Source organism: Psammomys obesus, unplaced genomic scaffold, assembly GCF_907164565.1.
Source record: "Psammomys obesus unplaced genomic scaffold, mPsaObe1.curated_primary_1811, whole genome shotgun sequence".
NCBI classification, from domain to species: Eukaryota; Metazoa; Chordata; class Mammalia; order Rodentia; family Muridae; genus Psammomys; species Psammomys obesus.
Genome location: NW_026592509.1, coordinates 2539722 through 2552079, shown reverse-complemented (window position 1 = coordinate 2552079; position 12358 = coordinate 2539722).

Genomic DNA, 12358 nt, shown 5'->3' with positions numbered 1-12358 from the left:
TGCCTGCCTCCCTCCCCTACTATGGCTATCTCACTGTGTGCTCCTCCCTGCTCTGTCACACCTGTCCTAAGGGGCCCTTTGGAACCACAGACTCATATCCACTGACTGCCCTCCACCAGCCTTGAACTACCCCGATAACTTGAGTGCTCTAAACCAAACACCATTCACACCACAGCTACGTCATCATGTCCACCATAAACTGGAGCTGATACCTGACTATGCCAGTTCTGTCGATGCACTTAGTCATTTCACTTCCTCACCTCAGTAGCATCTTGTAGATGGACCTTCCCTCACAGCTTCTTGGAGCGCTAAAACTGTTTACTCCTTGACAGCATTGTACATTTTATATTCAAGAAGTTTCGAGACTTCTGTGTTATTTCATTCTGAAAGTCTTTTTTTTTTATTTTTTTGAATAATATTCTGCCTTGGCCACATCTTATGCACTTCAAGTGACCGCCATAGGTACTCTGCATAGCTTAGATATCCCACTCTGATATCTAGACTCAAACTACATCCCATATTCTACAAGGCCCAGCCCCTGTCAACTCTGCCCTGCTTGAGTTGCTGGATCAACAGCATTTTGGTCCCTACAGTTACAGGATCCAAAGGGCCTCCTTTCTAGATCTTCCCAACCCCACAAGTCTCCATTTGTCTCCCCAACAAACATCCTTACTCAATAGTCCTTGTTTTCATACCTTTGCCTATGACCCTGCAGCCGCTTAATGCTAATATCTGCTTTGAATAAGTCATAAAACTCACAACTTCCCTGCTTCCTTTTTTTGTTTTGTTTTGTTGTGTTTTGCTTGAGACATCCGTCTTGCTTGGCAGCCTGGGCTGTCCTGGAATCCTCCTGCCTCATCCTGCAGAGCGTGAGTATGACAGCTGAGTGCTGCCCACACCCAGCTCTCTGTTCTCCTGCCTTTAAAATGGGTTCACAATTTATCCAGAGAGCATCGTCACAAGGGGCAAGTCTATTACTCACCCTGTACACTCACCACTGGATTTGAAGTGTCTCAGAAAGTGTAGTCTGTATACACTGTGCTGGGTGGTAAAAATACTGTGTTTTGTTGTTGTTGTTGTTGTTCAACAAATAATGGTATCACCAGGGCTGGGCACCTTGGCAGACACAAGTGATAAGCAGAGAATACGATGTAAGTCCAAGCCAAGTTGTATGGGTGTGTGTGGGGTGCACATCTGTCACCCCACATCAGGAGGGGGAGGGGGAGGACGGGGTGTTCAAGGTCACCCTTGGCCTTGAAGTTTGAGGCCATCCTGGGCTACACGAGACCCTTTCTGCAAACACTAGGTGGGAGTGTGAGAAAGACAACAGAATCCAAGATGGCCACAGGAATCCTCCTGACCATCCTCCTGCCTCATCCTCCAGAGTGGGAGTATGACGGGCGTGTGCCACCCACACCCAGCTCTCTGTTCTCTTGCCTTTAAAATGGGTTCATAAATGAGAGCCTTGTCACAATGGTGAATTGTGAGCCACAAGAAAAACAGAGCAAGAATTTCCTAAAATGGGAGAGGGTCCTGAATGTGGTGGCAAATATCTGTTACGACAGCACTCGAGAGACTGAGGCAGGAGGATGGTGTCTGAAGCCAGTCTGAGCTACAAAGCAAAAAAATACCCTGTCTCAAACAACAACAGGAGAGGCCATGGAGGTGGGTTAGCAGTAAACACATTTGCTGCCAAGTCTGACAACCTGGGTTCAAGTCTCAGGCTGGAAATACGTGGCGGAAAGAGACAGCTGACTCCTGCAAGTTGTCCTGAGTTCCACACAGGTATGTGACACACACAAATGTAACTTTTAAATTTCAAAAGGGGCTAGAAAAATAAATTAGTAGTTAAGCGAGCTTGTTCTTGCATAAGACCGGAGTTCCAGCACCCACATGGTGGCACTCACTGTAACCTGAGTTCTAGGAGATCCAGCAGGCGTGCACATGATGTTCATACATGCAAACAGGCAAAACATTCATACACCTAAAATAAATCTAATTAAAAAAAAGATAGCCAGGCATGTTGTTCCTGCCTTTTATTGCAGCAACTGAGAGACAGAGGCAGTCAGATCTCTGTGAGTTTGAGGTCAACTTGGTCTACATCGAGGGTTCCAGGTCAGCCAGAGTTACAAATTCAGATTTTGTCTCAAAAAAAAAAAAGTTTAAAAAGATAATGGACAATAATAATGATGAAGTTAAGTCAATTTTTGGAAAGTCCCTGCAAACCAGATGTGTGTTGCATTTAGGGTTGTATCAGTTTCCAAAAGGAGTCCAACCAGCCCTTCCAAGGTCTGCAGCAAAAGGGAGGCTAAAGGCTGAGTTGATCAGTGACCAGTAATAACTGGCCAATCTTTGGGGGAGACGATTTGAGGCTTTTGCTTTGAATACCACCCGATGCCCAGCTGGCAAGCTGTCCTGCTACCCTGTGCTGTGATGATCTCTGTGGGCTCATGAAGTGTGTCATTTCAGCCAAGGGTAAGGATAGGGTTTTCATTACGGGGTCAGCAAAGACAAGTTGAAATGCGGTGGTCTGAGAACTTCCCAGGCTAGAGGACTCTTACATAAAGATCCCAAGTATAAAAGGAGCTGTGCGTAGGTGCCCATAGGCACCAGTTCCTCGGGTGAAGGAGTGCAGCTTGGCTCCCTGAGAGCTGGAATTGTGGGCCGCTGTGGTGCTAGGACAAAACTCTGCTTCTTGCCACTCTGGGCTTACTCGCTGAATCATCCTGCTGTCCCTGGGGAGCTGGTTTTATAAAGTGTGGGGAGTAGCTCTCTGGGAAAGTCCCAGAATTCAGCTGTTCTGGGACCAAGAGGTGACCAGTATGACAACACAGCGATGATGCAGGGACAGGTAAGGAATATAGGAATTGGACGTGTATATTCTAGTTTTCTTTTCTTTTTGTGAGGTAAGTTTTCATAACATAGCCCAGAATGGCTTTGGGCTCGCTTATTCAGCCCTTGAACTTAGAACAATCCCCCTGCCTCTGTCTCCCAAGTGCTGGGATTACAAACGTGCCACCATGCCCCGTTTGTATTTTGTCTGAGTCCTGTTATATGGGTCCTAAAACCCTGATGTCTCCTACCTGAACATATCCAGAATTGAAGTTTTCCTGATAGTGTGTGACCCTTCACCCTTGGTTCCTGAAACCATCCTCTATTAGCATAACATAAAGGAGAAATACACTTACAAGTCCCTTCAAACAGACTTATTTGGTTTTTGCTTTGTTTTGTTTTTTTGAGAGATGGTCTTATGTCCCCTGTGCTGACCTTAAGCTCACCATAAAGCAGAAGCTGGCCTTGAACTCCTAATCTTCCTGCTTTCACCTCCCAAGTGTGGGGATTACAGACGTACACCACCACAACCAGCTTCAACATACACAAACTACGTTACTGAAGAGGTTTTCGGGAAGTCCCTGCAAAATCATACTGGGGTGGGAATGCAATTAGTTATCCAAGGAAGAAGCCTCCCACTTCAAGGCTGAAAGTTCTGGTTGAATGGCCAGTGGCTTAATTCCCAAATGACCAAGTTCAGAAAGCTTATGTGTAGCCAGACACTTGGATGGCCCCAGACAGGTGAGTGTGAGGGAACTATGGGAACTCCACTGAGACAGGAGGACTTGAGCTTGGGATGCTGCTGGCTGTGACTGCTGATCTGTGTCTTTTAAAAGTATCTATTGTTTGCTGCTGGTGGGACCAGAACAGTCACTGTAGCCCTCAGTGTGGAGATTCCCGAAGAATCTCAGATCGTCTGGCATTCATGAAGCCTTAGGCTCGAGCCTCAGCAACGCATAGACTGGATGTGGGTGCACACACTTGTATTCCCAGGACCCAGGAGGTGTGGGCAGGAAGATCAGACTTTCAGATCGGTCCTTAGCTACGTAGAAAGTTCAAGGACATACATACTACATGAGGCCCTGACTCAAGAACATGCGGGAAGGAAGGAAAGGAGGAGAGGAAAAAGGAAGGAAGGCATAAACAAAGGAAGGAGGCAGGTAGCCCCACTGAAATAGATCTACCATTTAATCCCAATATAGCTCACTCCTGGGTACATACCCAAAGGACTCTAAGCCAACATACCACAGACACACCTGCCCATTTACATTTATTGAGTTACTATTCTTAACAGCCAAGAGGTGGAATCAACCTTAAAGTTCATCCAGATGAATGGATGAAGAAAATGTGATCTATGCATTATAGTAGTTTTATTAAGCCTTAGAGAATAAAATCATGCTGTTCGCAGGAGAATGAATGTACTAAGCCAGACTCAGAAAGGCATTGTGGCATATCATAGAATCACCTGGGAAGAGTCTCGGCAAGGGACTGACAACTGATTAAGTTGTCCTATGGGCGTGTCTGCAGCGGAGTGTCTTGACACTCCGTGGGAAGACCCAGCCTGCTGTGGGCAGAACCTCCTCTGAGTTCTGGTTTCAGATGGTGTGAAAGAGGAAATGGTGAGCTTGCACAGGCTTGCACGCTTTTTCTCACTGCTCTTCATGCTGGATGTGACCAGATGCCTCAAGTCCCTGCCCCCGCTGCCTGACAAAGATGGACTGTAAACCTGGAATTACTGGCCGAATAAACCCTTTCCCTCTTGCTGTTGTCTTGAAACAGGGTCTCTTCCTAATAGCCCTGGCTGTCTTGGAACTCACTATGTAGACCAGGCTAGCTTCTGCCTCCCAAGTGCTGGGATTAAAGGCATGTGCCACCATGCTTGCTTTTAAAGATGGTTTTGTTGTGGTATTCTGTCGTGTGAAATTAAGACATGAAAATATATTTTGGGGTAAAGAAAACCAGCAAGAGGGGGGATGAGAAACAACAATGGGGCCTGAGTACAACTGAGGCACATGAAATGTCATAGTGAATTTGTTCTTATGTACAATAAGTTTAAGCTGATTTTAAAATATCCTCTGTAATAACCCAGTAAATGTAGTGCTTCCCTGAGCCTCATTAACTCTCTTAACAAGTCAGGGGTGGGTGATAAACTCAATAAACTATATAGACTATATAAACATACACTTGGGCTGGAGAGATGGCTCAGCCGTGAAAGGCTAGGCTCACAACCATAACCATAACCATAACCATAACCATAACCATAACCATGGACTTTCCTATATGACTCCCGGGCATATGGACTGTTAAGTTAGCATGCCACAGAAGTACATGCACACAAACCTCCTGTGCTGGTTAATTTTTATTGCCAACTTGCCACAACTTGGAATCATCTGAAAAGAGATCCTTAATTGAGGAGTTGCTGCTATCAAGTTGGCCTGTGGGCCTTTCTCTGAGGGATCATCCTGATGGTTAATTGATGCATGAAGGCCCCTCACACTGTGGGTGGCACCATTCCCTACGCAGGAGTTCCTGAACTGTACAAGACAGGAGAAAACCAGATGAGAGCCAGAAGCAGAGACAGGCAGTATGAATGCGCTCATTTTCCCCTGCTTTTGACTGTCGATGTGTTATGATTAGCGCTTATAACTTAACAACCTGAAGTTATAAGCTGAAGAAATACCCCCCTCCCCTTTTTATGCTGCTTTTGGTCACAGAAATGAAACTAAAACACCCAGTTTATAGTCACTTGGCTAAAACAACCTTGCAGCTTGCAGCTGGAAATTGCAATCTGATGTTGATGGAAGAGGCCCTGTGATTTTCATGCTGTTTCCAGGTAAATGTGTATTGCCAACTTGACAGAGTCTTGAAGCACCTTGGAGAAAAAAACATCAGGCACATCTGTGCAGTTCTCTGGGGTAAAAGAACCCATCCTAAATATGGGTAGCACCATTCCAGAAGCCGAGATTCCCTCCTCGATACAAAATGAGAGTGAGCTGAGCAGAAGCATTCATCCCTTTCGGCTGCAGATGCAGCATGACCAAGTACGTCAAGTTCCTGACGCTGAGCCTTCCCCACCATGACTGGTAGCCTAAAGAAACCATTACTTCCTCAAGTTGCCTTTGTCACAGCAAAGGCAAAAATAACCAATGGGACAACTAATGCAACAGACCACGCCCACTGCAGAGCTGGCAGGGGACAAATCAGTACACCCTCTGAACGTGGCAGAAGCCTTCTGTGTCAGATGTCATTGAGTGGACAGGGCACTCCATGCATGGCTTAGGGATTGGCCTAACGGGGGTGACAGGGAATGAAGAAACAACACACACATTGCAGTGGTTTGAATGAGAATGGGCTCCCTATTTCTTTGGTCCCCAGTTAGTAGAACTGTTTGGAAGGATAACGAGAGGACGTGTCAAGGCCAGTGTCTCTCTCTCTCCTTGCCTCCTGCCTGCAGATCCACTTTTGTAAGCGATCTGATACTGCTGTAGCACCATGCTTACCTACCAGCTCCCAGGCTTCCCATCATGATGGTCATGGACTTACCCTCTGGAACTGTACGCAGACCCCCATTAAATGCTTTCTTCTAAAAGTTTCCTTGGTCATAGTGTCTCTTCACAGCAACAGAACGGTAACTAAGATACATGCACATGCAGAAAAGCTGGGATTGGGTTGGCTATGGTGTGCTCTTCTGTGAACTCAGTAACGACAGCAACCCAGAAAACTCAGTGACTTTATTTTATAACTTTGAATTGAGGAAGTGGGTTTATCACGTGCGGAGAAGCAGAAGGCAAGTTTAGCTACTCTCAGTAGCCAGGTGTCTGTATGGAAGCCGTCCCTGGCGGCAAACACCCAGGAGGAGGAAGATGCTGTTGACATTTTCTGTGAACACTATCAACATCCGCACAAGGACCAAGGGATTGTCATTTCTAGGAGCCCTATCTGGGGGGCTTTGTCATTCCCAGGGGTTTGAGGCATTGGTGTCCTTGCCCTGGCTGTGCCCATGTCGATGGTACACTTTCACTTAGGACTTCATCCTCTTCCCAGACAAGTGTAAGAAGAATGGAGTCTGCTTTAGCCTGTACTCGACAGAAGACTAGAGGATTCCATGAGGCCAAATGTGCAAATGTTTTCAGACTGCAATAAGAGAACTGGGGAGATGCTGAGGTTTGTTGGTCAAGGGAGACTCCTCTCTGAGGTCCAGCACCACTCTCAGTGCTGAGTGAAGGGCAATGCTGAGTTGGAAGGTTTCTGTACTGTCACCTGGGTAGGGGGACAGCTTAAGAGCTGGAGAGGATCAGGCAAGCTTAAACGGGACATGGTGCTGCACAGCTGCAAGGCTTTAAACACAGGATGTTGAGGCAGGAGGATTTTTATTTTAAAGAGAATGTTTTGCAAGGGGGTAGAGCAGTTAAGAAGACTCTTGCAGAGGACCCAGGTTCAGTTCCCAGCACTCTAGTTGGATGGCTCCCAATGTCTGTAACTCTAGTTCCAAGGGATTTTATGCCCTCTTGTGGCTTCTGGGAGCACACACATGATAAGCAAACAAACATGAATACACACAGGGGGAAAAAAAAAAAGCTCTGCAGAGCTGAAGTGATAGCTCTGTGGTAAGATGTTTGCTATACAAACACAACGACCTTAGTTTGACGATGATGAAAATCCATGTAAAAATGCCAAGCACGATGGTGTGTGCATTGAAGCCCCAGGGCTGGGGAGGATAGTCCCTGGGGCTTGCTGGCCAGAAGCCTAGTGGAATTGCTGAGCTTCAGGCTCAGCAAGAGATCCTGTCTCATAAACAAGGTGAAAAGCAACTGAGGAAGTCACCTAATGTGGATCTCTGTCCTCCATATTACACACACACACACACACACACACACACACACACGCACGCACGCACAGGCCATATACTCTGTCACGTATACAAAAAGCTTTTTAGTCATAGCAAAGAAACTCAACAATACAACAGTTGTGTTCTGCACAGTGTTTGTTTGTTGCTGTTGTTTTTGTCTAGAACTTCCCTGAACACCAAATGAGCAAATACTGAGCCTTGGCCAAGCAGAAAATCAGGTCCAGCTCCTGAAAGCAACAACGTTTCTGTCTACTGACCAAACACATGCTCCGTTATCTCCTATACTTTTGTCACTCACCTACACAGGACGCAGGGCCCAAGGCCTCTAACTCAGTCTAGAAGAACCTCATCTGGCAGGTGCATTTCTCTGTGACACTAACCACAGGCTTCTTATTCTTATGGACAGCAGAGTGCTTACAGTGTTCCCGTCCAACATTCTGGACAATGGAATCACGTGTAGACACAAGCAAAGAGATGCAGGAACTTGGCTGTGTGTGGTGGTGCCCGTCTGCAGCCTCCATGTTTGGGAGACTGAGACAGGAAATGACGGCTTTGAACCAGACGTCACTAAGACAGCGAGATGTTCTCTCAAAACAAAACAAAACAAAACAAAACAAAACTAGGGGCTCAGTGTGTAAAGCCACCAAGACTGAGGGCCTGAGTTTGATCCCCAGGATAGACGTGGTGGAAGGAGAGAACCTTTCAATGTGTCTTCCTATCTTTGCAACTAAATATCATTTTAAAAATAGGGCTACAGAAATGGCTCAGTGGGTAAAGGGCTTGCCATGAGCACAAGAGCCCAAGTTCCGACTGCCAGAATTCAGATAAAACGCCAGAAGCAGAACACACCTGTAACTCCAGTAGACACAGGAGGACCCCAGGGGCTCGCTGGCCAGCCACTCCAGCAAATCATCAAACTTCAGGTTCAGTAGGAGACCCTGTCTCAGAAAATACAGTGGATAGTTCCCTAAAAATGGTACTAGAGGTTGTCTGCCTGCACATGCATGCACACAGGCAGAGTGCTCCCACATAGTGTAACACACACACATGCATACACACACACACACACACACACACATGAATACACACAAACACACATATATACAGAAATCAGCATAACACCCAATGTATAGCATGTTCTTCTGGCATGTAATGGATTAGTTAAACATTTCTTAACTCCTAAAGGCTACTGAGAACTGTCTGTACACCCTATGCAAATACCACACTGTTTTACCTAAGTGTCTTCCATGTGCACAGATCTTAGAACATGTCACCCTTGGACACCGAGGGATGGTAAGGTGTTTAGTTCTGTCCAGCTGACACAAACCAGAATCATCTGGAAAGAGAGTCCTGGTGAGACTGCCTAGATCATAGAAGCACGCTACAAAGTAGCCACGGGTCACAGTGTCTGAGGCAGAGTAGCCTAAGCAGGAAACCCACCTTTGCAGGTGGAGGGATGGGGGAGAGATGGTTTTGGTTTTGTGTAATTCACATCTATTGTGTGTGTGTGCTCTCGCGTGTGCAATGTGTGGATGGGCGTGCAGATTTCATTTTATTTTGGAAATAAAATAAAATAAAATAAAAATAAAAATAGAGGCTGGGCAGATAGCTCAGTGGCTACGAGCACTGGCTGCTCTTTCAGAGGACCTGGGTGTGATTCCCAGCATGCACATAGTGACTCACAACCATCTGAAACTCCAGTTTCAGAGGATCTGACACCCTCTTCTGGCCTCTACAGGCACCAGGCGTGTAAGCGGTGCAGAAACATGCACGCAGGCAAACCCTCAACAAGATAAATACAATTAAAGATTTAAAAGGTGTTTTTGGTTGTTGTTGTTGGGAATACGGTCTTGCCCTGTAGCCCAGATGCCCTTGGACTCCCAGTCCTCCCACCACCTCAGCTTCCTCAAGTACTAGGGTAACAGCCGTGTACCACCACATCTGGGTCTCATGAATCACATCTTAATGGTACAGCATTACCAACCACAGAGGCAGATGATGAGACTAGAAATGCCAAGGGCTGGTGAAAATCTGATCCAATAGGGACATTTCAGATGCTTCTGGTGGCAGCACGAACACGGCAGGACTGTTTGGAAAGCATTTGGCAATCTCTGCCATAGCCAAGACAAATTGCAATGTCATGTGGCCCAGACATTTCCCTGCTGGGTGTCTGATCAAGAGAAATAAAAACATAACAATCCCTACCTGACTGTCCATGGCAGTACTATTCCTAAAAACCGGAAACTGGAAAGCCGCACAAAATATCCAACAACTGGGGCATGAGCAAATGTGTTCAGCCGGAGGGCCCTGCGGTGGAATCATGCCAAGTAAGAGGAGACCATAAACATGGAGATCCATGGGAGGATCAGAAATCCATGGGACTAGGGAAGGGAGCACAGAATTTATGTAAAGTTTATTTTAAAAAAAATGACAAAACAGAAGTAGAAGGTAAACCAGTGGCTTAGAGCCCAGAGCCAGGTGAGGTTGGGGGGAGCTTTGCAAAAGAAACTCAGGGCAGTTTAAAAAGCGGGTTGGGGATGGGAACTATTTTGATAATGGTCCAAGATGTATTGGGGCAAACCTACTTTTTGGTAAATATAAATTCATTAAAATGAAAAACACAGATCTAGGTTAAAAAAAATAATGAAAACTATGTACTGTACCACCATTGATATGAATTTTAAAATATATACACATTGGAACAATATGCAATTTGTAAGCACACTCTTTAAAAACAAGATACATTGGGCTAGAGTAAAACACCATACACAAAAAATACAAATAAATAAATAAATCTTAAAAGCAAACAAACAAAAAAACCCCCATGCAATCTGGATTTGAGCGACAGTTCAGTAACTTAGAGACTGTACTGCTCTTGCAGAGAACCTAGGTTCTGTTCCCAGCGCCCACACCAGGCAGCTCACAATCACCTGAACATCTGATGCCCTCTTCTGGACTCCTGGAGCACTGTGTATGCACACAGCCCCCACTCCCAACCCCCCACATACACAGAAATAATAATAAAAAATAAAAACAAAAGACCCAGAGTCCTGCTCATAGTAAAGTTAATGTTAATAGTTATTTTTTGAGATAGGGTCTCATTGTCCAATTTGGATTTCTACTGCCATAACCAAAAGCAATCTGGGGAGGAAAGGCTTATTCGACTTACTTATTCCCATCAAAGCTCTTCATGAAGGAAAATCAGTACAGGAAGTCAAGTGGGAGCCTGGAGTTGGGGACTGAGGCAGAGGCCAGCAGAATCTGCTGTAATGCTCAGCCTGCTTTCGTATTTACCCAGGACCACCTGCCTAGGAGTGGCACCGCCCACAGAGGGCCGGGTCCTCCCACATCAATCACCAATCAAGGAAATGCTCCGCAGACTTGCCTACAGGCCAATCTGATGGAGGTCTTTTTTTTTTTTTTTTCTATTGAGGTCCCTCTTCCCAAATGACCTTAGCCCAGGCTATCCTCAACTTTGCTGTGCAGTTAAGCTCCTGATCCTCCCATCTTGGCTTTCCAACAGCTGGCACCACAGGTCTACACCAGCACACTGGGTTATGCAGTGCTGGGGATGGGACTTGGGACTTTAGGATGATAGGCAAACACTCTACCAACTAAGGTACATCCCCAGCCCCATCTTAATTAAAAAAAAAAAAAGTAGGGATGCAAAACCTGCACTCCTGATGCAGGGACTCCGAACCGCTCCCTCCCCAAAGAGACTCACAGACCACGGTTCGGTTTGATGCAAAAGCAAGAGGCAGTTTATTCCGATCGCGATGGGGGTCGTCCCTTCAAGGCAGGAGACGACCCCAAGCATACAAAGCATAGAGTTTTTATTCCTAAAAATCAGGCCACACATGTTTCTTTACATTGACTGGTCAGCAGAAAGACAGCAGTTTTGCAGCTGGCAGCTTGTAGCTTCTTCCAAGGGCAGTCCTCCCTGCCCCAGGTTTCTTATCTTAAAATAAGCTCATCCTGTCCTCTAGGGAGGGCCATCTGGTCTGGTCTCTACTCAAGGTTTAGTAGCCCTAATTGTCTAACTGTTTTTCTTTCTTAGCTGGCCCTTATTCAAGGTCCAGTTGTTTTTCTTTCTAGTCTGGGATGGTCCCATTTCTCAGGGAAAGATACACAGTCATGAAGTAGTCAAGGCTAATGAAAACAATGCTGACAGAGTTACACTAATAATGGCAATTGCGAAAGATACACAATGATAAAGGCAGTATCGAATGAAGATAAAAGACAATGACATGAATGAAGATAAACAAGAGTTTAGCACTATCACTAATGGGGGAAAAAAAACGCTATCAGCTAACCCTGAACAAAATGGATGCATAAATTATTTTTATTGTTCTTGTCTGGAGTCTCCACTGGTAGTTTTTCCAGGCTGGTCTCCAATTTCTGAGCTCTGCTCATCCATCAGCTTCGGTCTCCGGCATAGCCAGGGCGGCAGGTGCACACCGCCACACCCAGCGGCAGGTATTTTTTTTAAATGGAAAAAATAATAACACATTTCAGAGGGTTGCTGGGAGGATTACTCGGACTATTACTGTGTGGAAAGCACAGAGAACGCCTCACACCAAGTGCGTGTTTAGTAAGCGGTGGCTGTCATCATTATCATTATTGTAGAAGTTGCCCTTATGGATTTAATTGCCATGATGCCAGTGTATCCCAGGTTCC